The sequence below is a fragment of the Malaclemys terrapin genome, chromosome 2, assembly GCF_027887155.1.
Source record: "Malaclemys terrapin pileata isolate rMalTer1 chromosome 2, rMalTer1.hap1, whole genome shotgun sequence".
Lineage (NCBI taxonomy): Eukaryota > Metazoa > Chordata > Testudines > Emydidae > Malaclemys > Malaclemys terrapin.
In genome coordinates, this window is record NC_071506.1 from 148826989 (window position 1) to 148853294 (window position 26306).

General features: G+C 39.4%; 1 protein-coding gene across 3 annotated transcripts in view; it reads left to right on the top strand.

Moving 5' to 3' along the window:
• CDH18 (cadherin 18) overlaps positions 1-26306 on the top strand; it is a 922085-nt gene that overhangs the window by 97732 nt on the left and 798047 nt on the right. Inside the window, exon 1 of one of the 3 annotated variants that reach the window (XM_054020315.1) lies at positions 19717-19798. The exons of the other annotated variants lie outside the window; for them this stretch is intronic. The gene's annotated coding sequence lies outside the window, so the exon portion shown is untranslated. Of the gene's footprint in view, positions 1-19716; positions 19799-26306 lie in introns of those variants that run through there. 3 annotated transcript variants of the gene reach the window in all.

Consider the following 26306-nt stretch of genomic DNA (forward strand, 5'->3'; position numbering starts at 1 on the left):
CATAATATTGCAGGAGTAGGAAATTACTTGGTAAGGTACCATATGTATGGATTTGCTCACAGATATAAGAAAAGATAACGTTCATATTTGAAATCCACAGTCAAACATTCCCTATGCTGAATCATTGTTAGATGCGGTTGTCCTTTTAAGTAGAATGCCATGCATCAGTGGAACACTAAACAATGTCTACAGATAAGCTTATGAATAATAATTTATAATATTCACATGCCTGTGTTAAATAAAATCCAGAATACAACTCAGAGTGCTCAAATCCCACTTTAACATCATTAGCACATTCATGATATTTTCACACCTGCAGAATGGCATCAGATTGTTTAAGAAACTATTATGAAATCCCAAGCCACACAGCTCAATAGGATGTCAAATACCATTTTTTTTCTTTGTTGCTAATGGCATAGCTAAAAGGGAAAATAACATGATTATAACGGTAAAGATCTAGTAAAAAAAGAAAAACAAAACAAAATATCGTGATACTGTTTATATATATATTAACACTGGAAGTCACACCTAAATAGCACTTTAGTTGTACTCAGGCACTCTGTGCGTGTGTAGCTTATTTTCTGTTTAGAAAAAAGGACTGCAGCTGAGAACAACTGACAGATACTTTTTTTCTCTGAGAAACTATAATGGATCTTAACACATTCAGACTGCAATTGACCAATGTTCTCTGCAAGGAGAAATATTAGCAGCACATATATGTAATTTCCTTTTTGCTCAGTTGTGTAGTTTCCTATATACTGTTGTCCTTAATGCCCTAGTTTCTGTTATGACTGAATTGTTTAATGTAATTTAGCTAAATTTTAGCTCTATCATTCATAACCTAAATGTTAACATTTAGTTGCATCAAACCACACAGCCTTATATCCTAGAACTAGAGCTATGTCAGATATAGCTGGAAGGGATGAGATGATTTGGTCATTGAAACAACTAATGCCAAAACTAGACTCCCTGGGACTACACATCTGGGACAGAACACACTAGGGTTTTGGGACTTGAGAATATAGAGACTTTTTTAACAATAATTACTATCTGTCTCTTAAATACTTAATATCCTAGCTCTGATGATGAGATAACTGGCTCTGTGGATGAGGGGAAAGCAGTGGATGTGTTATTTCTTGACTTTAGCAAAGCTTTTGATACTGTCTCCCACAGTATTCTTGCCACCAAGTTAAAGAAGTATGGGCTGGATGAATGGACTGTAAGGTGGATAGAAAGCTGGCTAGATCGTCGGGCTCAACGGGTAGTGATCAATGGCTCCATGTCTAGTTGGCAGCCGGTTTCAAGTGGAGTGCCCCAAGGGTCGGTCCTGGGGCCGGTTTTGTTTAATATCTTTATTAATGATCTGGAGGATGGTGTGGACTGCACTCTCAGCAAGTTTGCAGATGACACTAAACTAGGAGGCGTGGTAGATACACTAGAGGGTAGGGATCGGATACAGAGGGACCTAGACAAATTAGAGGATTGGGCAGAAAAAAACCTGATGAGGTTCAACAAGGACAAGTGCAGAGTCCTGCACTTAGGACGGAAGAATCCCATGCACTGCTACAGACTAGGGACCGAATGGCTAGGTAGCAGTTCTGCTGAAAAGGACCTAGGGGTCACAGTGGACGAGAAGCTGGATATGAGTCAACAGTGTGCTCTTGTTGCCAAGAAGGCTAACGGCATTTTGGGCTGTATAAGTAGGGGCATTGCCAGCAGATCGAGGAACATGATCGTTCCCCTTTATTTGACATTGGTGAGGCCTCATCTGGAATACTGTGTCCAGTTTTGGGCCCTACACTACAAGAAGGATGTGGAAAAATTGGAAAGAGTCCAGCGGAGGGCAACAAAAATGATTAGGGGTCTGGAGCACATGACTTATGAGGAGAGGCTGAGAGAACTGGGATTGTTTAGTCTCCAGAAGAGAAGAATGAGGGGGGATTTGATAGCAGCCTTCAACTACCTGAAGGGGGGTTCCAAAGAGGATGGAGCTCGGCTGTTCTCAGTGGTGGCAGATGACAGAACAAGGAGCAATGGTCTCAAGTTGCGGTGGGGGAGGTCCAGGTTGGATATCAGGAAAAACTATTTCACTAGGAGGGTGGTGAAACACTGGAATGCGTTACCTAGGGAGGTGGTGGAGTCTCCTTCCTTGGAGGTTTTTAAGGCCCGGCTTGACAAAGCCCTGGCTGGGATGATTTAGCTGGGAATTGGTCCTGCTTTGAGCAGGGGGTTGGACTAGATGACCTCTTGAGGTCCCTTCCAACTCTGATATTCTATGATTCTATGATTCTGAGATTGCGTTTTGGAGGCCAGGTTGCTTGGTGGTTTCTAGTTTCAGTTAAACCCCTATAAGCTATTCCCCTCCCCTCCCCCGCACATATGAATTGTGGGAAGATCCCCAGACTCTCTGTTACGGTATCTAAATAAGTGACCCGATACTCATGATTCTCAGCATCTACATTGCCCATGACCAAATATTTTACAAACACTGGACCAAATCCTACAATTCTGTACTCACTTTAATAGTTCATGATCAGGCAAAACATCCATTGACTTGCTTGAATCAGGACTGGGGGTCTGGCTTTCAAGTTGTAAAGCCAGGTCTGATATGCAATTCGGCTCAAAAAATAAGAAAAAATGAAATGTAGGTCAAGGGCAAAAGAGGAAACACCTACTCTTAAAGGAAGTGCCATATCATCTTCAATGTTCACAGAGAGCCTCAGCTGTAAAGGCCTCATCATGAAGATGTTGCTCAAAATTTTCAAACATTGGCACCTAAATATATATTGGCAATCTATATGGAGTAACCTGATTATGAGCATACACTCCTTGCATTGAAATCAAGTGTTTTACAGATTGTGGGACAAACCTACAGCACTATGCTCATTTTGAGCTGTTGGTGTCTGACTACAGGGTGGGGAACTGCGCCCTGTGTGTTTCTTTTACCTTTCACAACCACAGAGCAACAGGCCCAGACTCTTGAAAGAGGGACACACACTGTAAGATACATGATAGAGGAGGTAACACACTAATGGTTTTTATTTATGTTATTGTCTCATAATCTGGCATATTACACTGGTCTACAATTTTTGAGAAGTCGTCTGCTTCAGAAATAAAAATATGCTATTTATTATGTATTTTGATGTGCTGAATATGACAATTAAAACAACTGGCTACTATTTCTAAGATATTTAAGTTTTTACATTTTATGTCTATGTATATTGTGTAGATAGTAGAGTTTTAATCATAAATTGTAAACCTAGGTCTTTTCATGTGTTTATAGTTGCTTTACATGATAATATTTCACCTGTCCTGTTTATGTAACACTCTAAAAATCAGCAAAAGAGTTATATAAATAAAATTTATTATGAAACAAAAGGCAAAAAACTATTCTGTACATAGTTTAGTCCTATTTAGTGTCTACTTGGTGCTTCTTGGCTTGTCTCTTGTATTCATTATATGGAGCATCTCTTGTCACTGTGCAGCAATAGTATTCAAGCATTGATGGGCTCCATTTGCCCTGATAGCGTTTCTCCATTGTTGCAATGTCCTGGTGAAATCGCTCGCCATGCTCGTCACTCACTGCTCCGCAGTTCGGTGGAAAAAAATCTAGATGAGAGTGCAAAAAATGTATCTTTACTGACATGTTGCATCCAAGGCTTTTGTATGCCTTGAGGAGGTTTTCCACCAACAACCTGTAGTTGTCTGCCTTGTTGTTTCCGAGAAAATTTATTGGAAGGCTTTCCATGCCATCTTTTCCTTGCCACACAGTGCATGGTCAAATGCATCATCTCGAAGAAGTTCACGAATCTGAGGACCAACAAAGACACCTTGCTTTATCTTAGCTTCACTTAACCTTGGAAATTTTCCACGGAGGTACTTGAAAGCTGCTTGTGTTTTGTCAATGGCCTTGACAAAGTTCTTCATCAGACCCAGCTTGATGTGTAAGGGTGGTAACAAAATCTTCCTTGATTCAACAAGTGGTGGATGCTGAACACTTTTCCTCCCAGGCTCCAATGACTGTCGGAATCGCCAATCTTTCTTGATGTAGTGGGAATCTCTTGCACGACTATCCCATTCGCAGAGAAAACAGCAGTACTTTGTGTATCCAGTCTGCAGACCAAGCAAGAGAACAACAACCTTCAAATCGCCACAAAGTTGCCACTGATGTTGGTCATAGTTTATGCACCTCAAAAGTTGTTTCATGTTGTCATAGGTTTCCTTCATATGGACTGCATGACCAACTGGAATTGATGGCAAAACATTGCCATTATGCAGTAAAACAGTTTTAAGACTCGTCTTCGATGAATCAATGAACAGTCTCCACTCATCTGGATCGTGAACGATGTTGAGGGCAGCCATCACACCATCGATGTTGTTGCAGGCTACAAGATCACCTTCCATGAAGAAGAATGGGACAAGATCCTTTTGACGGTCACGGAACATGGAAACCCTAACATCACCTGCCAGGAGATTCCATTGCTGTAGTCTGGAGCCCAACAGCTCTGCCTTACTCTTGGGTAGTTCCAAATCCCTGACAAGGTCATTCAGTTCACCTTGTGTTATGATGTGTAGTTCAGAGGAGGAGGATGGTGGGAGAAAATGTGGGTCCTGTGACATTGATGGTTCAGGACCAGAAGTTTCATCCTCTTCCTCTTCCTCGTCTGACTCAAGTGAGAATGATTCTGGTGCATCAGGAACCGGCAGTCCTTCTCCGTGGGGTACTGGGCATATATCTGATGGAATGTTTGGATAATGCACAGTCCACTTTTTCTTCTTTGACACAGCTTTCCCAACTGGAAGCACCATGCAGAAGTAAGAATTGCTGGTATGATCTGTTGGCTCTCTCCAAATCATTGGCACTGCAAAAGGCATAGATTTCCTTTTCCTGTTCAACCACTGGCGAAGATTTGTTGCACAAGTGTTGCAGCATATGTGTGGGGCCCACCTCTTGTCCTAATCTCCAATTTTGCGGCCAAAATAAAGGTGATAGGTTTTCTTAACCATGGTGGTTATACTGCGCTTTTGTGATGCAAAAGTCACTTCACCACAAACATAGCAGAAGTTATCTGCACTGTTCACACAAGTACGAGGCATCTCTGCTCACTTTGGCTAAACAGAAATTTGTCCTTTTGCAAAATCAAACACTGACAAATAAGAGAGCACGACACTGTATGATTTCTAGAGCTGATAGAAGGCAATTTATTCAGCAGAGTGATGTAAGCTTCGTTATGATTGCATCATCCATGACTTCTAGGAATAACATGATGCAATTCCTATCATGTATGACGCAATACCAGCTTCAGATTGCATCATTCATTGTTTTGCCTAAAAAGCAAGTACTGTCCAAACCCAGTCATAGATTTATTCATAGATCCAGTCAAAGATGTATTTTAGTCATTTCTGATTTAAATTGAGATCCCTTCCCTTTATAACTCACTTATCCTCCACCATTCCCAAGTCAAGGGTCGTATATACTGACACGATAGCATATCTTGAAAACTAGTGCCAATCAACAATTTTAAGCATCATTTTCGTTCTCAGTGACCCAGAATTAGTAAAGTTTGACTACATTTATTTCTGAAGCATTTTGGCTGTAGAGTAGTGTTATTTGTGTTGTTGTTTTTTCTGCACTAAATGATGTGTGTTTTCCAGCAAATGCCTTTTGCTTCTCTGAAAGAAATTCCTTTTTGAAATATTCAGAAAATTGGATAGTATTTCTTTGTTAAAAAATGGGTAATAAGAATGCACATGCTGTGTATTTTGAAGTGGTGTTATTGAAAACACTGGTGCTCCACTTTATCATCCTAACAGTTCTGTAATAGGCATTCGGTACACAAAGTATTTTGAAAGGTAGCTCTTTGCATCACCATGTCACAAGTCTTGTTACTTATCAGGGATTATCCTGGCTGTTTTGATATTTTTTTTTCTAAATTACTTAAAGCTACCAGTGCACAGTACACCATGGACCATAAGCTTGTAAGAGAGGACTTTTAAAAAATTTAATGTTTAGTGTAATTTACACACACAGGTTAGAAGGCTAATGAGAACATCATGCAGGTGGTGAAAGACCAAGAAGTGTCAGAGCACAATAGTCCATAACAGAACATTTTTATGTTTCTAACAGAGTGGAGCCCATAAATAATAGAAATCACTAAAAGAAACCCTCATAATTACTGATGAAAGAAATTAAGGAGATTAGCTAGGAAAAAATGTAACAGGAATACTGTTTATTCCCTTTCTAAGATAAGATTGTGCCTGGCCCAACTATCGATGCAAGGGGAGGAGTGGCAAGGAGATGTTAAGAAACCACTCTTCACTCTGATCACCTGTGCAGGAGACTAGCACAATTGGAGGCACAGAAATTCCTCCGTTCTAGTATCCCCCAGGAATGTAAATTCACCACCCCGTGGGAAAGGGGGTAGGAGGATGAATCGCCCTAACCCTCTAAGATGGCTAACAGAGAAGGGAACATGCCTGTACTATCCTAATGTGCAAGACAACAAGCATATTTCACCTGTGTACTGGGGTTTCAAATCACCCAGAGGTACAAATTACATATTTTGATCAAGTGTCCACCATTTGTGTCTTTACTTATATTGTGTCACCTTCAGAACCACAGGTAATGCACCTCTTTTATGTAGTCTTGAAAGAAGCAAGACATGCAGAAATGTATACTAGAGATAAAACACACATATTTAAACAAAAATGGCATTTCTGTAGTGTTTGGGTCACCCTGTAAAGGACCCAGACTCTCAGCTGATGTAAATTGACCTAGCTCCATTTAATTCTATGAAGCTCCTCCAACTTATAGGTGAGACACCAGCCCATAGAATGAATTCCATACTACCATGCTTTCTGCTTGCCCAAAAGAGAATAAGTGAACCTGTCTATGATCAGAAAGACCTAGGCACTCTTATTCAATTCTGGTTTTGATTATGGAGGTATTTTGCTTCCATGATCTCTCAATTACACCTTTGTTAGAAAGAATTCAGTAGGTAGGCTTGTTAGAAAGAATTCAGTAGGTAGGCTATAAAAGTCCTGTTTATAGTACCTCAAAGGGATAAGGAGGAAAAAGACCTGATTCTCCTCTCACTTACAATGGTAAACATCAGCAGTAGTGGCTAGAGTTATAGTTGTCTTAAATCAGGGTGAGTTCTGAACAAGGACAAGAGAGTTTACAAGATAAATAAAAACTCATTTTGTACATTTTATCTTTTACTATAAACCAAAATTTGACTCTATATGGACAAAACAGCCAAAGATCTAGGCATAGAACTGGTGGAAACTGAGAATTTCTGTTCCATGGGAAATTTGAAGCTTTTTTTTTTAAAATGTGTTCTAGTTTGGAATGAAAAGTACTAATTAGAGTAGCAGTGGTGGTAGTCTGGAATCATTTTTTCTAAGACATTAAAAATAGCTGCTACTTTAATTATTAAAGAAATTAAATTAAATTATTATCGTGTTCAAAGTGTCAAACAGTTTCATTACAACATCAAGCAGGAGACATTTTCAACAAGAAAATAAGACACATTTCACTCTACTAAATTAGCAACTGATTTTAATAATTTGAAAAATAAAATTAAAGCCAGGTGAGCTGGGGAGCCATGCCATTTTTTTTAATTCAGTTTTGATGTATACGGATTCACACTTCTCTGGTTTCACTTTGAAGCTGAGTTCAAAGAAACTCAAAAGCAAATCTCACTTGAAACTGATAAGTTTCTCACCTATTTTTGGTTGCATTTCAAAACTAAGTAAAATGGGATTTTGCATAATTTTGATGCAAAACCCACACATTATTCCTTGTTTTCTCAAACATAGGGTCCAGTATCAAGTAAACAGTGCACGAAGATAAGCAAACTGTTCTTGGAACCTAAGAAGAATTTCTGATAAAACTTCAAGCCAGTTTTTACTTTTTCAATTTTCACACCAAATGTTTAGTACAGTTCTATTTTATCAGTTTGAGGCTAGATTCTGGTCATAATCAGACCACTTTGTTGTTCTAGGCTACTGGCATTGCCCGTTGGGGTTGCTGACAACCAGCATAAAACAGAGCATCTCTAAGCCTTCTCTACTTTACACCAGGGATCGATGAAGGAGGATTAAAGCTGATTTTGTCCCACGAGCCTGCTGGGCTCCAGTAAGAGTAGTTTGGATGTAGCCCTTCATTTAGAAATTTGTAGCAATCAGAGGGGGGAAAAAAGGTTTAAAAAACGAAAAACAAAACAAAAAAAGCTGATAAGGTCTGAAGAAGAGAAATTCAAACAGTGCCATTGTTGTACTGCTGTCCTATAGGGTGACCACCTTGTCAGAAGGCAAAAGCGGGACCCTTCAGTGTGTCTCTTATGAATCTGAGCTGTGATGCAATATTGGCTAATCTGATATAATCTGATGCATGGTGCCCCTCAGGCCTCGTTTTGCTATAGGTGTCAAGACACATTTGCTGGCATTTACCTCACCAAATAAATAGGCCAATAGTTGTTGTTTTTTCCTAAATCACGTATGTTTATTACTGACAAAAAGAAATGTGCGCAGATGATAAAGAATATAACGAAAAAATATTTTTGATTATGTTGATTGTGTTTAATCCTACTCATTACAAAAATGGTAGTGACAGCCACATCACATATCACCCAGAATGTGATGGAGTAGTGGATTTGGTCAGGGATTACTTTAGAAAATCAGAATAAGACCAATAAGTGTGTTCAGACTATGATTTAAGGTCTGTCTGTCTAGCTACCTATGTATTTATAGTATGTCAAACAACATGGCATCCAGGCACTAAATGTGTCATTCTGAGAGTCAAGAATATGGAGCGGATATCTAGCATTAAACTCAAAGCGGCAGCTTGACACAAATCCTATCTGATCTGACCATATTGGAAGTCTTAATCCACTGATTATACCATTTCTACCATGGAAGCTAAAGCATCTCAGCAAACTCAAACTATACAAGGCTAGACAGAAAATCCATCTAATGAGTGGTTAGACTAAGAATGAAGGATGGGGGTGAGGAGTTGAGTCCAGTGTGTGACTGGAGGCTGCAAGATCTATGCTGTCAGTAAAAAGTGAACGAGAGAGTCATTTTCCTATGAGTTAATAAACAAAGGTATAGATCAGTCACTAGCTGGTTCCTCTAGAAGGTTGAAAACCTATCAGAGAAGACTTGTTTAACTCACTGGTCAGTGTATATTATGATGCACTGAGAATGAGTTGTTACAGACCTCAGCCACAGAATGTGGTTCATTAGTTCGAACTGTAGTTACACAGCTTTTAGCTCTAAAAGTCCCCAGTTCAAACCCCAGTGTGTCAGTGAAGATGACGTTTGTTACACTTACACATTAGGGTGGCTGGTTAAGAGTAGGATACGACACACTGGGACAATGTCTGTATTATTTCTTAGTTTATGCGTGACTCAGTTTCCCCAATTGGTTTTATATTGCTGCCTACTTGAACTCAAAAGACTAAGTAAGAGCGGATTTGGGGTTTGGCCTTGGCAGGAAAAGAAATGATGACTAAGAGATAAGATAGCTTCAGGTAGACATCAAAGCAGTTGGGGCCATTATGGGGAGATGCTTCTTCCAGGCAACACCAAAGTTAACTCTTTTTGTATTGCCAATGCTGAGACCCTTAACAGATCAGAGGACCCTGAGAAGGTGCCCCTGGCAGCAAGGAAGGAGAACTGGGGGTGAGGGAGGGGTGGCTCTGGATGTATCACTGAAAAAGCTGATAGGCTTGAAGGAGACAACTGACTGAGGCAGGGGGAGAAGGCTGCAAACAGTGCAGGCTAGGTCTTTCAACTCAATGAAGCCGGACCCACCTGAGCTAAAGATAGGGAAGTATCAGAGGGGTGGCCATGTTAGTCTGGATCTGTAAAAAGCGACAGAGTCCTGTGGCACCTTATAGACTAACAGACGTATTGAAGCATAAGCTTTCGTGGGTGAATAGGGAAGTTACTCAGACACAGAGGTTAGTGGATTTCCTGACTGGAACCAAAAACTCTGAATGAAGAACTGCATGTTGATTGCAATTCAGCTCATAATAGACAGGTGTGCACATTATTAAGTTGCTATCATAACAGGCAATAATTGGCACTTTGTTGGTGATGTCAATGACTTATACAATATGGCTACAGACCCTAGAGGTGGTCCTTTGTGGAGGAAATTTTCTCTGCCATGCTCCAGTACACATTGTAGTTGAACCCATGCTTTTCCTATGCCCATGCTGTACCTGGAAGAACTTGAGCACTGGCAAACAAACACCCTTCTTGGACTCTAAACTGACTTGAAAAAAAAATAGTAGTGAAACTCTAGCTATTGAAAAAGAAGGAAACAAGGTCCTTGTTATACCATTTGATGTGCATTGCAAATTTCTGCATAATAAAAAGATTTTCTCCACTTACTAGAAGTGCTTACTAAAGCACTGTATTTAAAAGAGATGAAAAACATGTTTTTTTGCATATGTAGGCATCTATATTTTTAATGAGAATGGAGGATAAAAGCCAGAGTCAATTACAAAGAGTTTTAATAATACAGAGTTCTAATAAAGCAAACAAGAAAACTAGGCATTCTCTTTAAAATTATATGATACAAAGGAAACAAAAGGTCAAGCACAACATTATACAGTGAAATTAATTCAGGGAAGGCTTATTCTAGTGTTATGTAGACTAAAACATCATAATATTCTCTAATGGGGCTAGAAGCTGTCAACAGCCATAATCTCAGCACTACAGTTCTGGAAAGTTTCACTAATGCTGCCAAGTGTGAATTGTCTTGTTATAGACCAGGACTTGGATGCATCAAGTCATCACTGTCTGACACAGCACTGAATATTCTTAAGTGGTCTCCTTGCCTAGGAAGAAATGGATTATATGAATTCATTCTAAATCTTGAAAAATTTCGCTGAATTGTAAAAAGGTCTGCAAAGGATGTGCATTTGCTTTTATGCACTGTACAAGTAAGAACTCTGTATGTATGTGTATTAGTATGTTGCCTATGTATAGTGGTCACCATTAAATCTCAACTTTTATCAACAATTAACTCAGCACTGTATCTGAGAGACAGTAAATCCTCATCTCCCCACCCAATACTTAGAACACAAAATAACTGGTATCTCAGATACAGTGTTGCTGTAAATGTTAATTTTAATGGTGACTATTGTGTGTATGTGTGGCATGGCAAAACATAACATACACTGACACATAGTGTAAATGTGTAAAAACATTACTTCAAAATAATCTAGTTAGCTTTTTTTTTCAAAACAGAAATAGCATTCTGGAAGGTGTCAGGCAGGACAGCCAGTCATCTCTTTAAAAATGTGCCAGAGCTAAAGACAACTCCAGACTCAATCTGCAAAAACTCAAGGCGATGGCTAAAAAGCCTTATGATGCAGCTTGACATCTGAGTCCTGGATTGAAGGAGAAGTGTTATGACATCCTCAAATGGAGCAACATTTGAGGTTGATGTAAAATATATATATTTTTTTCATTACAACAGATTTGGGGGAAAAAGAAGTGATGACATTATATGCTACTGTCAGACCAGATAACGTATTCTGTTTGTGCATCGTGTGTGTGTGTGTGTGTGTGTGTGTGTGTGTAGGGGGATTTTACCCAACCTAAAAATATTAAGCTGAGTGAGAACTTGATGGTCTATATCCTTCAGCGAATGCCAAAAGAGACATATTTGCACACTTTGAGAGGAAAGATAAGCATTTTGATGTATTATTGTTCCAATGGTGATTTGTAAGGTGGCTGCAGTATTTTTTTTCCAAAGATGTGAAGCAAGTTCTTCAGAATGTCAGGTGCTTCTTAAACAAGTGGTGTGTGATTTACTTCATTAATCATCCCAATTACCTTCTAAATACACAGTTCCTATTTTTTTTTTCTTGACAAGTGAGACTTTATAAATTTAGTCCCTGATTTAGCAAATCACAGTGCTTAAGTGGATCCTGATTCCATAAAGCACTTAAATATGTACTTAAGTCTTATTGATTTCAATGAGATTTAAGCACATGCCTAAAGTTTAAACATATACTTAAGTGCTTTGCTGAATATGAACAAAGTGATTAAGTGGTTTGCTGTATCAGAGCCTTTTTTGTTTTTGAAAGTCCCTCCATAATACTTGGGTTCTTTATCTACAGTTTTTTAAAAAGTTCTATTCTTTCAGATCTGCCAAACCAACACATTGTGACATGTGTTCTCCCTCCAAGCTCTATTATTTTGTATCAGAAAGTGCAATATAATATGATTTAGATTTGGGAAAGAAGAGTGATTCTTTCTGTTCATAGTATGACATACTAAAACTTGATATCAGTGGCAGAATGTATAACCATCTGTAACCCGGGTTCCAGGGAGGCCACACTAAGAATGCTCAATCAAGGCAAACTGCAAAGAATGGGGCAGACAATCCCCCAAACTGATGGTTGTTCTAATACTTAGATTCCCCAAGCCAGCAACAAAACAGCTTCTGCAATACCTTACTGGTTACCCAGAAGCCAAAACACAGTTCCCTTAAAGCAACCCAGCCTTGGGCTACCACCCAGATAGCCCAGTCAAATATGATGATGATCACTGAAAATCTTGTTCATCATATAAAAAAGTTCTACCAATCCGAAAGAATTGGACACATTGCCCATCAGATCAATTAATATTTTAGATCTTACCCAGATACATGCTTACAGCCAACTCTTATTAACTAAACTAAGATTCTTTTTAGAAAAAGAGAGTATTGGTTAAAAAATCATTATACATACAGATACGAATAAAGTTCTTAGGTCAGTTTCACAGTAGAGGTGGTGAGCTTCAGAGTTGCAAAGAGTTCTTTCTGAATTATTTCCATAGGTTATAATCCAACGTCCAATATCAGGGTGATCCAGAATGGAACTGGAGACCTCAGTCTTGTGACTCAAACTTCCCCTGATGAAGCTTAAGCAGATCTGAGATACAGGATCAGGGCCCTAGAGTTCTTTTTGTAGTTCTCTGGCAGCCTTTTTATGGCAGGTGAAACATTGTGGCTTTGAAGTAGACCACCTATGTCCTAAGCATCACTGATAATTAGCTACATGGGTTAGTATAATGCAACTGTCCATTTCCCACCATTTACAGTAGTTTACTACAAACTTCAAAGAGAAATAAAGTCAATAATATTACTACATTTACATTTCATCTAAATGTTAACATCTCCTTTGATCTCTAAATTAACGGAATAAAGCGACAGACAGGAACTGTTTGGTTACATTGTCCACATCTAACAATATATATGTAAATGCACAAAAAGCCACAATCATTATCTACTAATATGTCTCTAAAGGTTGAATCTGGGTCAATTAGCCTGCTAGTTGTGTAACGATTTCTGGCCCTATATCACAGTATCTAAAATGAAAACACAGTGGACTAGGTTCACCAGTGCATTCTCGTTGCCTTCTGCTGCTCCTATGACATAAAGCAACTATTGACTCAGCACAGTGCTAAAGCAGTGCAAACAGTACGTGGTACCTGTAAATCTGGCCCTATAATTATAGTAAAGAATTAACAACAGTGGGCCAAATTCTGAAATCATAACTTTGTGTTTACTCATGCAAAACTCCCAAAGTGCATCATGGTTGCACAGCAGAACGTTTAATTGGGATATCTAGTAATGTGTTAGGAGAAGAACTCAGCTACTACAACCAACAGTTTCTTAGGGGCATTGTCTTCTAACTATAGAAAGGGATGAGATCCTTAAGCCACCTAACATATATACTGCAGTATGCCATTTAAATTAGCCAGTATGGTGCACTCCACTCTTTTCTAAATGAGCGATAATGTGCTTCTGATCAGGTATTACCACCCTCCTCCTGCATAGCCAGGAAGGCTCTACTAACTGAACTTCTAATTCAGTTTCTCCTGGAATTAAACAAAAAAAGCATTCATCTTCTTTTTAATATCTTTTTTCTTTGTTTTCTCCTCTCCTTCCTCATTAAATAAATGGAAATCTTTATAAACTGATATGAGGGGAGTGGGAATTTGCTTGAAATGAGGTTAATTTAATAAGAAAAGAGAAGACAATCTAGTAATTAGGCCAGAGTACAGGGAATTTGCACCCTTTCTTGTCAGCTCACTGTGTGATCTTGGGCTTTGTGTACATCAGGTAGTAAAATGGGCATAATAAAGCTTCCTTACCTCACAGTGGTATAAATAATTAGTGTTTGAAAAGGACTTTGAGATCCTCCATTGAAAGGTACTATATAAATGTCTGTAATAAAATGAAGAACAAACTCCATTGCATGTGGATGTCTGTATGTGACTGCAATCCTTCTTTCAGTGTGTGGAATGGTATTAGTCTCTGTCTCTCATTCATGTTATTTCATTGTTGGCGGTTCCCAAATGGATAACTCCTCTCTCCATGTTAAGATAAAAAATGATGTCGCTTATCACATCTTGCGGGGTGTGAAACTGGGCTAATAAATCACTCAAATTATTATTTTTTTTGTATGCAAGCAGTGTTGGGAATGGTGCAGGCCAGGGGGCAGTTTGCTAAGTGAGATAGATTTACATGGGTCTGGCCCATGAGATCTTGTACATGGAGTAAGAGGAGAAAGGAAATACACAGTGGGCAGGAGCTGTAAGACTTCCTATATGATGAACACAAGGCTACCTTTTAAGCCTTCAAATTGATCTCCCAATTCCAGGTGACACATTAAATCAGAGTGATGCTGAATAAATGGTGTTCTTCATCTTGAATTGGAGGGGGAAGGGTAGTCTTTCCACCTGCCCAGGTGTCTGGGGTTGCAATACAACCTTGGTCTTTGCTTGCCACTAAGGGAGGTTGGGAGGAGGAATAAAGGAGTATAGAAGAAAATAATGCAATTTAAAATGTAGGGTATAGAATGAGGTAGAATGTGAAACAAATACAGAGACTGCAAAAAAGGACAAGAAATAAAAGCAGCTGTTGAGATGTTTCTCTGAGCTACACCTCCACTGCAATACAAGTTCATCCATCAGTAATTGTGAGAGCCACATCCTGGAATTGGATCTATGTCTACAGACCAGTCTGCCACTCAGAATCCTATTAAAATCAGCAGGTTCTCTGAGAGTGCATATGTCTGCCTGGATAGTTCCAGTAGTGGAATGTGGCCCTTAGACATGAAGTTCTTCATCCTTCTGCTGTATGATGGTATGTAAATTGTTTGCACCCAATATGACTAGGTAATTAAAACTGGTGAAATCCAAAGTGTTGTGAAAATAATTCAAACAGCCATTTGTGTCTATTACGCATGGAGAGAAAGCAATAATTAAAGATTGTACAAGGAAGACTGTCAACTGAGATAAAGGATGAATAGGAGATTCACATGAAACAGCTGGTGGGAATAAGCAGGAGGAAAAAAGCGGAGCAACAGCTGGAGAGGATAAAGGAAGAGTTGCATATAAGAGGAGGCAGTCGCATGAGAAGAGGAGTGAATAAGCAGTAACAAGAATAAAAATGTGCTCCTTACCACTGTATATTATCAAAAATGAAGTATATCAAAATTATGGATTTATTTAAAGGAAGCAATTATATCTAGATTCTCTGTGTTCTTGGTTTCTTAGAGTTCAAAATTGTATTCCATTTCTATCATTCAAGTTTATCAACCAATATCATTTCTGTTGGTTAAGAGAAACAAAGGAGTTTCATATTGATAAAGAGAAACAAAGGAGTTACAGCATTGCTGTGGTCTCTGTAGCTGCAATGTGTACTGCATGTTCAAATAGAGAGAATTCCCCTCCCTGTTCTCAGGCAGCTAACATTTTATACTGAAATGCAGCCTGCTATGTGTGTGGTCCTACAGAGAATGTTACTTTTGTTCTTTCTTAGTTTTTTGTTCTTTTAATATATGTTAAACGTTACTGTGATTGAAAGTGTTTGACTTGTTTTAATCAGAAATATCTATGTTAAACACACACATGGTTCTTAGTACACTCCTGTAGATGTGATCTGAAGTAGGAAACAAACTGAGTTCACTTGCATTTGCTGGGAATTCAATTCTTGGGAAATTGTAGATGGCAGGGCTGCTGCTTCAATGTATCAGGGTTGGTCAGATTTAAATCAGAATCAGGACTCCATAATAGGTCCAGCACCAAAGTAGACCTGGGGAATGCATTCAATCAGTGCCTTTCCAGTGTCCCCTGATCCCCACACCTCCTGCAGCTGGCCTAACCAAATTCTGGGTTGTAGGATTTGCAAGCAGTTTATGATTATAGGCTATTGCTCCAGGTGGACTTTCCACCATGCAAGGGTCCAGAGCCCATGTTATGCTGTTAGAACCCTTCCAGTAAATCAGGCTCATTTGCTTCTTGTTTCAGTAAAACAGAAGGTTCATCGACCCTTTTGGAAAATATTGATTGAACTGAACTTTAAGGTAATCCTGTCAGGGAAAAAAAAACACAACTGATTTAGAATTAAAGTTCTATATGCAATTCAAACACAACATATTATTACACACGTTATTAATTCCTCATCCAACAGCTATTAAACTTTTATAAACAATTTGCACACTAAATCTTTACATCCAAGTCATAAACAGAGACCATTAAATAGAAAGTGACCTATTCCCTACCACCCAATCAATGTTAATTCTAACCCTGTAACAAAATACTTCCAGCAGCCTGAAAGTATAAAACAACCTTTCCTGCCATCAGTCATAGCATGTACAAAACCCCTAACTTTTATACATGAGGGACAATCTTCATGCAAAAAAAAAAATCAAAAGATAGTTTTGGTAGTCAAAACTATTTGAACATCATAGAAACAGCAATCATCTCTAACAGAGCAGAAATTAATTCCATGTAGTTATAATTAGACCAATGTCATATGTAAGAACCTATCCCAATACTAACTCTTATGCAAAAACTAAGTAATTAGTGTTATCACCAGGACCATCTGTGAAATTGCAGCCTCAGAGCGCATATCACTATATGCTTAATTGAATGAACATAATTCCACGTATATAACATTTATCTATTTTTAATGATTGCTTGCTATTTTTGTGGCTGCTGTTATGAGAAGACCCATTAGCTTCATCGTTGTTTTGAGATCCATCACTAGAAACTTTACCATTTGTATATCTTGTAAGTTTCTTTTTCCTTTAAACAGAGATTGATTCCAGTAGATTTTTGAAGAAGCATTCACATCACACAAATGCATTGTTGTCACTAATTAGCCATTATTTTGGTAATCTAAGTCAAGAGGCCAAGGAATGAGTGGCCAAGGTTTCAGAGATGGTCTCTCCTGGTCAGACTTGAGGCTCATTGGCAGGACAGTGTGAAGAAACTTGCTTCTGAGAATTAATAAGACTTCATTAGTTTTTATAGAAACACCTTTTGTTTACTAAAGATGTTAAATAACTGTCCAATAAGGTAACTTCACAAAATGGATGCTTCCAAAAATCAATGGGGATTAACAGAGTGAGGGCACACATATCAACATCTACTTACAGTATATGCTGCCATGGTTTTTCAACATCTTTTTCAGGAGTAACATTTCAATACTATTACCAGACCACGTGAGAATGATGTTGCTGTAACAGTATCATTGTGATTTGCCTGTATTTTCAAGGTATCTAAAATACAGACAAGTACATACAACTCTTCTTTCTTGCATTAATTCCATCTATCACAAAATGCTCAATTCACTGCAGGAGTGCCTCCTTTTAGCTGCATCTGAGGAGCAGCTGCCAGACCGACACCCCTTCCTGTAATTGCACTCTGTTATTCTCTGTCTTGCTCTCTCAAAACAGAATTTCTCCCACTTCATGCTTGACCCTCCAGCCAGATCACTGGAGTCCTCTCCTTCTGGGATATCAGTTTCTTTGGACCTACTGTCCCATGCAGTCTTTCCTCTCATTGTTCCTTAACGGTGCCACTGCCCAACAGCTGGTAGGGGAACGCAGGCCTCTGCACTGGGTTCCAGCCTAGGAACCCTACAATGAGCAGTCAATAAGCCTCTCTCTCACCCTACCCACAAAGTACTATTCCTTTTCCCCTGGCAAGCTGGACAATACTGCCCCCATTCCGCCCTCCCCTTAAAGTTCAGGCTTTTAGACAGGAAGTAATTGGAGACTCTAGAGGCAACTATGGTTGACATCCTCAAAAACAAACCCTCAGACCAATGTACAAAAATGTATTCAGAGATCCCTCAGTTTTTATGAAAAAGACGTACAAAATGCTTCTTACCAGTGTCCAATGAGATGAGGCCAGTTCCCAAGAGCCATGACTCAGAGTGTTTGGGAGTCATGACGGAATTTAAATTTAACAGACCACCAGCTAGCAACTGGCAGCCTTAAAATAAACTGCTGCATAGCCGCAGTGGTGATTACTTGGTCATGTAATCAATTGGATAGTCTAGTTCTTGCAATTATACTGATATAGGAAGAATAGTTTATAGAGTATTTTTCCCACAATCTATTTGTTCTCTTCGGAACTGCTGTTTGGCCATTAAAGATAATGGAATAAGCAGCCCTGGAATGCAAACATATGTTCTGGTTTCAAGGAGTGTGTTTCCTACCTCTAGATGCAAACAAGCAAAGAATCTCTTGCAGGTTGGCTTGAACTAGGTAACTTACAGTTGAAACATCATAGTAAAAATAATCACTAAATGAATCATGAATTCTGACCTCAGTTTTATATCAGCGGATGTTTTACATAACGTATCAGAGAACATTTAGCATGTTTTGACTTGTGTAGTGTAAGACAAGCATGGACAGCTGCTAGTTTTAGTGAATTCAACCCTGTAAAAATAGTTGACACGGAATGTTATTTGTGTATTTATAAGCTTTCCATTTAAAGATGTGGACAATGTGTCTCTTTGCTGTGGTGATTTAACAGTTACAAAAACACGGTATACTGACATAAAATTATTAGTCTGTACAAAATCCAAGTAAGGTTGCAGTGATAAAAGGCATCAGCTTTAGCATTTCCTTTCTTATGAAAATAAATTACCCAGTGAATTATGAAAACAGATCCAGTACTATTATTTTCATTGAAGAAGGCAGCTATGAAAGAGAAATAGCCTGTAACTTTGATTGTAGACATCAGCAGCCTCCTGTCATTGGGACATATTCTATTTCAATTTCAAAATACATTCATTTATATGCAATGCTTGACTACAGTGTCTTCAAGTTACACTTAAAGACATTATCATTTATCAACAAAGTGATGTTGGAAAGTAAAAAAAAAACGCTGAGCATTCAGTTGTTAGATTGTTGCATTTTTATTTCAAGCAGAAAAAATAAGGCGCTATTTAAAGAAAGACTATCTGCTTATGTATTCTCTTTCTATTCAGGTTCTGTAAGGAATGGGCTATTTTTAAACAACTTGGCTCCAGTTTGCAGACATGTTGCTATACCCTACTTCGATGGTCCCCCTGAGAGGAGAAAATATACCATTTTGCCTACCTGCCAGAAGTGCAGGCAGATTTTGGAATGCTCCGGGCTACCCTATGATTTTCACACCTGGTTCAGGAATGGCTAGAGTGGTGAGAAAATAGTGAATAATGTGGAGGTGACTAGCAGAATAGATGTCTACCCCACTTGCCGATACAGTGGCAGAATCTCCGCACCCAATTCTTTTATTGAGTCTAAGTAGGCTTTGGGCCTGGTTGGAAGAGTGCTCAGTTTAGATGACTATTTGAATTGCTTAGCCATATTGGTCTTTGTTGAATTGCACAGGTTAATTCTGGACACCATATTTGGGCCAGGGAAGGAATATTGCAGCAGATTGGCTCGGCCTCAGGAATGTGGGAAGGTTTTGATTTCCACTCTGCACTGGCCCCTCAAGAACTTTGGTAAGCAATGCCTAATTTTGTTGCAAATATATTCTCTGAGTTCCCAGTGGTGTAAACACAATTGTCGTAGCCCTGCATCCCAATTTTCAGTTAATGTTGGGAGAATGAGGGATGTGCTAGTATTGCTGTAATCATGGTGGAAATGGTCCTTAGTGGTGGGTCCTGTTATGAAGCTTCCCTTCTCTCACATGCAGGCAGTGCCTGACTGTGCTTTCAGGAAAATGTGAGGGAAGAGAACTTTATTGTTCCCTTTGATAATAGGACTAATGAAATGTGCAGAGACATGCAGAGTCCAATTTTTTTATATATATATTCCAAAAAATTATTTTAAACATTCATTATATTAATGCTTGCCCACATCTGTAAAGTGCTTTAAGCTCCTCAGGATCAGTTCAAAATATTTATACTATGCATATTTAATGAAATTAGGTTCAGCATCTACAAAAAAGATTTCCTGGATCAATTGCATAAATAATGAAAATCTTAGACTTGTGTGAAGGAAAGCGGAACATGCCATTGCTAAAGCCAAAAAACAAGGCAACATTGGAAAGCATAGACAAGGATCACTGCATTCAGTAGATCCAGTGTCTATTCTTAGATTATAATCTCTTTGGGGCTGGGACTATATATTTTTTGTTCTGTGTTTGTACAGTGCCTGGCACAATGCGGTCTTAGTTCATGACAAGGGGTCCTAGTTGCTATGGTGATACATATAAATAATAAAAAGTTCTAACTGAACTCTAAGTCTTGCACTACAACAAGACTTTATTTTAGACAACCTGCTCAGCCTTATAGGGCCATGATCCTCAGTTGTTATAAACCAGAGAAGCTCTGTTTACTTCTATGGAGCTTTGTTGATTTTAACTCGCTGAGGATCTGGCCCATAAGTTCTGTATCACATTGAGTAGTCATATACAACAAGCTCTTAGATTTGAACATCAAAACCACCAAATAAATGGGACAAACATGGAAAATTGTCAAGGGCCTACAAAGAATGGTGAAACATATGAAATAATCTGCATAAACCATTGCAATTGGTGAAGTAACAGTTGAAAATTTTTCACAAAATACTGTAGTTAGCCCAGATAAATTGGAATTAAAGAGGCCCAATGAATGCCAGACATGCATAAAGCAAGGTAGGGACTGCATTGGTGGCATCAGAAGCAGAAGGTGGTGGTGCTTTGAAAATAGACTATAACAAATATACACAGAAATTGTACAATAAAAAAAGTTCATAGTATCTAAAAATTGATAATAGGGCTTGCATTTGAAATAACTACGGCATTTGTCCCTGCTGGTATATATTCTAGTTATCATAATTCCCCCATTCAAATAATCAGAGTACTTAAATCACTATATAAATCAACTATACATAAACTTCATCTTAAAAAGAGGGCAGGGATAATTTATGTACAAGGTACAGAGATACTAGAACAATAGGCAGCCATAATAAATCCTTCTAGAGAAAGACAGTGGTATGTTTGATGATAAATCATTAATATAATTGGATATGACCTGTTTTTTTTTAATAAATCACTTGAATTCCAGGATGAATGGAGAATGAATAGAAAGAAACAGTATGCTGACTATAGCTATACTATTGCTGTGCCTTCTTGCTTAAACTTCCAATAATCAGAAGCACAGTGGTTCAGGACTATAGAATACATGAAAGCCTGGCTACACTATCAATATGTAGGGTTTTCATATCACAGAGGATGTGTATGTTCACTTTGTGTAAGCTCCCATGACAATATGTTCTGTGTGCCTACACATTTTCAGGGGAGCCAAGTGTGATAACTTTTGAGCAATCTATAGCCCCACAGATGGTAAAAATTAGACAGAGAGTAGTTAGGGTTACCATTCGTCCGGATTCCCACGGACATGTCCGGCTTTTTGAGCTAAAAATAGCGCCCTGGGGGAATTTGTAAATGTCCGAACTCCCCCACCCCCCACCCCCCTGCATGCAGAGCGCGCGCGGCTAACAGGGCAGCCGGCCTGATGGTGCCACTTACATGGGGCTCCGACAGCCAGAGAGAGCCCCTCCTCCCCCCTGCAGCAGAGTTCACTCCCTCCCTCCCTCCCTGCATTTGCAGATTGCCTCCGGCAGTCTGGAGCTCCTCCCCCACTGCTGCCCAGCGTGCCGGGATGAGTGGCTCAGGCAGTTCCTGAGCAAGTTCACAGAGACATTAGGCGAAGAAAGGCCAACAACAAGGGGACCAGGGGGTCAGAGAAGGGGCAGGGAGGTTCTGAAGAGGGCAGTCAAGAGACGGGGGGGGTCGGGAGTTGGGGGGGGGCTTTCTGGGGGTGGGAGTGTGGATAAGGTTTTGGGCAGTCAGGGTACAGGTAGGGGGTAGGGTCCTGGGGGGCATTTGGGGGGGGGTATTAGGAGGGGGCAGTTAGGGGACAAGGAACAGGGAGGCTTAGGTAGGGGGTGGGATTCTGGAGGACTGTTAGGAGCAGGGGTCCCAGGAGGAGGCAGTCAGGGGACAAGGAGCGGGGGAGAGGGTTGGGAGTTCGGGGGGGGCTGTCAGGGGGTGGAGAGTGGTTGGATGGGGCGTGGGAGTCCTGGGGGGCATTTGGGGGGGGGTCTTAGGAGGGGGCAGACAGGGGACAAGGAGCGGGGGGAGGGTTGGAGGTTCTGAGGGGGGAAGTGGGAGGGGCAGAGGCGGGGCTAGGGCAGGATGGGGCGGGGCCAGGGCAGGACATGGGCGGGGCTCCTCCCGTCCTCTTTTTTGCTTGCTGAAATATGGTAACCCTAAGAATAGTAAACAACTTAGAATTTATTTTCCCATAGAAAAGGAAGCAGAGAGAAGTCCTTTCTAAGGTATTTTTCCATGTAGAATCTCAGTGTCAGTTTTCTGCTCATGGGGCAATTTTTCTGTTTAAATTTTAGTCTTCATACACTAGAACTTTGAAAATTTGCACTAGTAATGTGGGAGAAACATTAGAAATTTCCAGATTTGGGTGTTTATACAAGTATATAATTGTGATATTGTATGATAACAAATGTATAATGAAAAATAAACTTGAGCTGTGCAGTAGAATATAAACTAAGAGCACAGTTCTATAGATACTTTTCTGTGGTTTTCTCTCAACTGGGGAGTGCCATGTTTGGTGCACTGTAAATGCCATTATTTATTAACAGTTTGGGGATTTGCATCTTTCCAAACTGCACACTAGTGCAGGTCTACTGTAGTGTAATCTAGGCCTAGTTTAAGGCCCCAATCTTGAGTGGTGCTAAATGCCTTCAACTCATATTGACTACAGTGGAAATTGAAAGTGTGAGAATCTGTCGGGATTAAGTCCGAACATATCATCTCTGAACTGGTCCATTATTTTATCCCTGAGAGTGTGACAGAATGAGAGTGCATGATAGCTACAGAGAACAGCAGGAAAATTAACATCTCTTCTGAAATTGCAAGGATTTTTAGAAATGATACAGGAGTTAATTCTATATTATTTTGGGCCTTCAGAAGAAACTGTAGTTAACCTCTCCATGGCTAAGCCCATGTTCCTAGAACTCATTCTGTCTAGGGGTATCCAGTTTAATGAGCATCAAGGCACAATATAAGACATACACATCAGGTCAAGGATTGAAAGGTTTTTCAATGCAGTTTTCTGTCATGGAGCAGGGTACTTTTCCTTTATAGTGAAAGGCTGTTATTTTATTATTGATAGTTTTTCAAAATCTTCAGGAGCCAGGTACTTGGCTATAAGTGGTAATGTAAAGTTCTAAATAAAACTATACAGGATTAGGAACAGGGGCTTGGGAAAGGAATTATGATGATCTTTTAGCTAGTTGGTTTAAAGCTAGTTCAGGGATATGATCTTTAGCCAACATATGTATCTCTCCACACATGCTCTGAACTTTTGCCTATTTCTGGCCCTGAACAAATCTTAGTCCCTTCTGAAGGATCTAAAATGGAGGCCAAACTTATGGTATAATGATCTCATCAAGGGACTGAGAGACAAACTCCTAATTTTTAATCTTGGCTCTGCTACTGATGTGCGAGGTCTAGAAGTGATGAGAAATGTTTCAATGAAACTGCCCCCTCTTCCAAAAAATAATGCTGATTTATTGAAAGCAAAGCTGTTCATGAAACAATGTTTAGTTCAACAAAATACCTGACTAGACAAGCATTTGCAAAAAGAGTTTCAAGATTGTTTAGACATCCCATTTCAACATTGTCAAACCACAAAGTTTCAGTTTTTCTAGTCAAAACACCTTTTAATTTTGAAAATGTACGAAATTTACACTAAAATGTGGATCATTTGATCCACACTAAAAAAAAATTGGATTTTTGGTTTGTGAAAATTTTCAAGATTTTGACTTTTGTCCTGATTTAGGTTCTTTTTTTAAATGTTGAATTCTCATCTGGCATGGCAAAACTAATTGCCCCCCAGACCTAGCCAGGATCTTAACTTCTCATCTAAACCATGCAATCTCATAGAAGTCTGTGGATTAAAACCATTATATCCAAGGGCAGAGTTTAGCCTGGTCTCTCATTTTCCCCTATCTATAAAGTTGAAACAGTGCTTCTTATATATTCTGCTGGAATGGCTGAACTTAGCTAAAGCCCTAACTTGATTTTTTTTAAAAGAGTTATATGAGTTCAAATTTTATTTTATATTTTCCCATTCTTGATTAGCATGTTCCACATTAATTTCAGGGTGCAGCTGGCAGGGCCGGCTCCAGCTTTTTTGCCGCCCCAAGCGGTGAAGGAAAAAAAAAAAAAAGCCGTGATCGGCAGCACTTCGGCGGCTGCTTCATTCTTCGCCGGCAATTCGGCGGCCGGTCCTTCCCTCCGAGAGGGACTGAGAGATGCGCCGCCAAACTGCTGCCGAAGACCCGGACGTGCTACCCCCTTCCATGGGCCACCCCAAGCACGAGCTTGCTGCGCTGGTGCCTGAAGCCAGCTCTGCCATCTGGACAATAGGAGAGGAATGTATCTGGAAATTTTGCCCATAACTAAAAGCAAGAATGGAGGCTTTTTCAAAGTCAGTAGGCTTCTTTCCATTGACTTCAATGGGTTTTGGATCTGATGGGGGAGCTCATGCTAATAGTTTTTAGCCAGTTCGGGCTGACTCCAGAGGTTCATATAAGAAAACATTCTACTGCCCTTTGTATCCAGGAGGCTTTTCTGAGTGATTTTCTTTATTAATGCCAGTTTATTTGTATAACTTCCTGTCTGGTAAACAAACAGTACAAAAGTGGTGCATTGCTGAGTGAGTATGCAAAGTGGGCAAATAAAGAGTGTTTGTGGCAGCAGGCCAAGGTTAGTTCTCAGCCAGCTGATCTACTCAGGAAATGTACTAAAACAGATAATGGTCACAATGGGTTTCTTGTAGGGATGATTTATTGTCCATTGAAAAGTATTTTTGAATGGAACATTATGCTTGCTGTAAGAATTAGTGTCCTTGATTTCTTTTTTCTTCTTTCGGTGTTTATAATGTAAGAACTTGCTGGAATTATCTGCCTGGCTGTGTGTTTCAGACATGTCTCATCTGCTAGAATGTGCTAGGTTTTCTGGTTGCAGACTGTGATTTTGTAATTTAATATAATATATTTTGTCAAATGCATTGTTTATCCAGGTTGCAGATCCCAAATTGGGATGGGGGGAGGGATGATACATTTAAACCAAATCTCTGCATTCCTAATATATACATTCTGAACACATAGTTATATATGATAGTTTTCCCTAGTGTCCCAGATTCCCACAAATCAGCAATGTAGATTTTTGTTGTAGGTCAAGTAGAATGATAAGATCCTTGACATACCTATCTGGTCAAATCTTTGAAAAGTTTCCTTTTAGTTATTACCAGAGAATGCAGTTTTCTGTCATGGAGCAGAATTCTTTTCCTTTATATTGAAAAGCTGTTCTTTTATTAATAGTTTTTCAAAATCTTAGGGTGCCAGATACTTGGCTATATTTGGTAATGTAAAATTCTAAATAAAACTATACAGGATTAGCAACGGGGGCTCGGGAAAGGAATTATTATGATCCCTTAGCTAGGTGGGGTGAAAGTTAGTTCAGGTATAAGATCTTTATCCAATATATATATCTTTCTACACATGCTCTGAACTTTTGCCAATGTCTAGCCCTGAACCAGTCTTAGTCCTTTTTGAAGAATTTAAATAGATGCCAAATGTGTGGTATAAGAAACTCATCAAGGGACTGGGTTTCCCTTGGTTTCTTGGTTCCATTAAAGCTTTGGGTTATCAAGGTTCTGTAACCTCTGATGCTGAAAAAGCAAAAACAGGATTTTCACATTTTAGTAAGAAATGTGAAATCCATCCAGCCATCAGAAATCTTCTGTTTAGTTTGTGTTGGACTCCGTCCTTGAAAATTAGCTGTTAGCCTTACTTCCCAGACCAGTCGTAATAGTGTGCATATAGTTAAAAGTTGTCTAGGTCTTGTCTCAGTCCAGTTTCTGGTGTCCACATGACAAAATACATCAAGATAACTGGCAGTAATTGGCATTTTATCGGACAATCTCAGCAGACAGG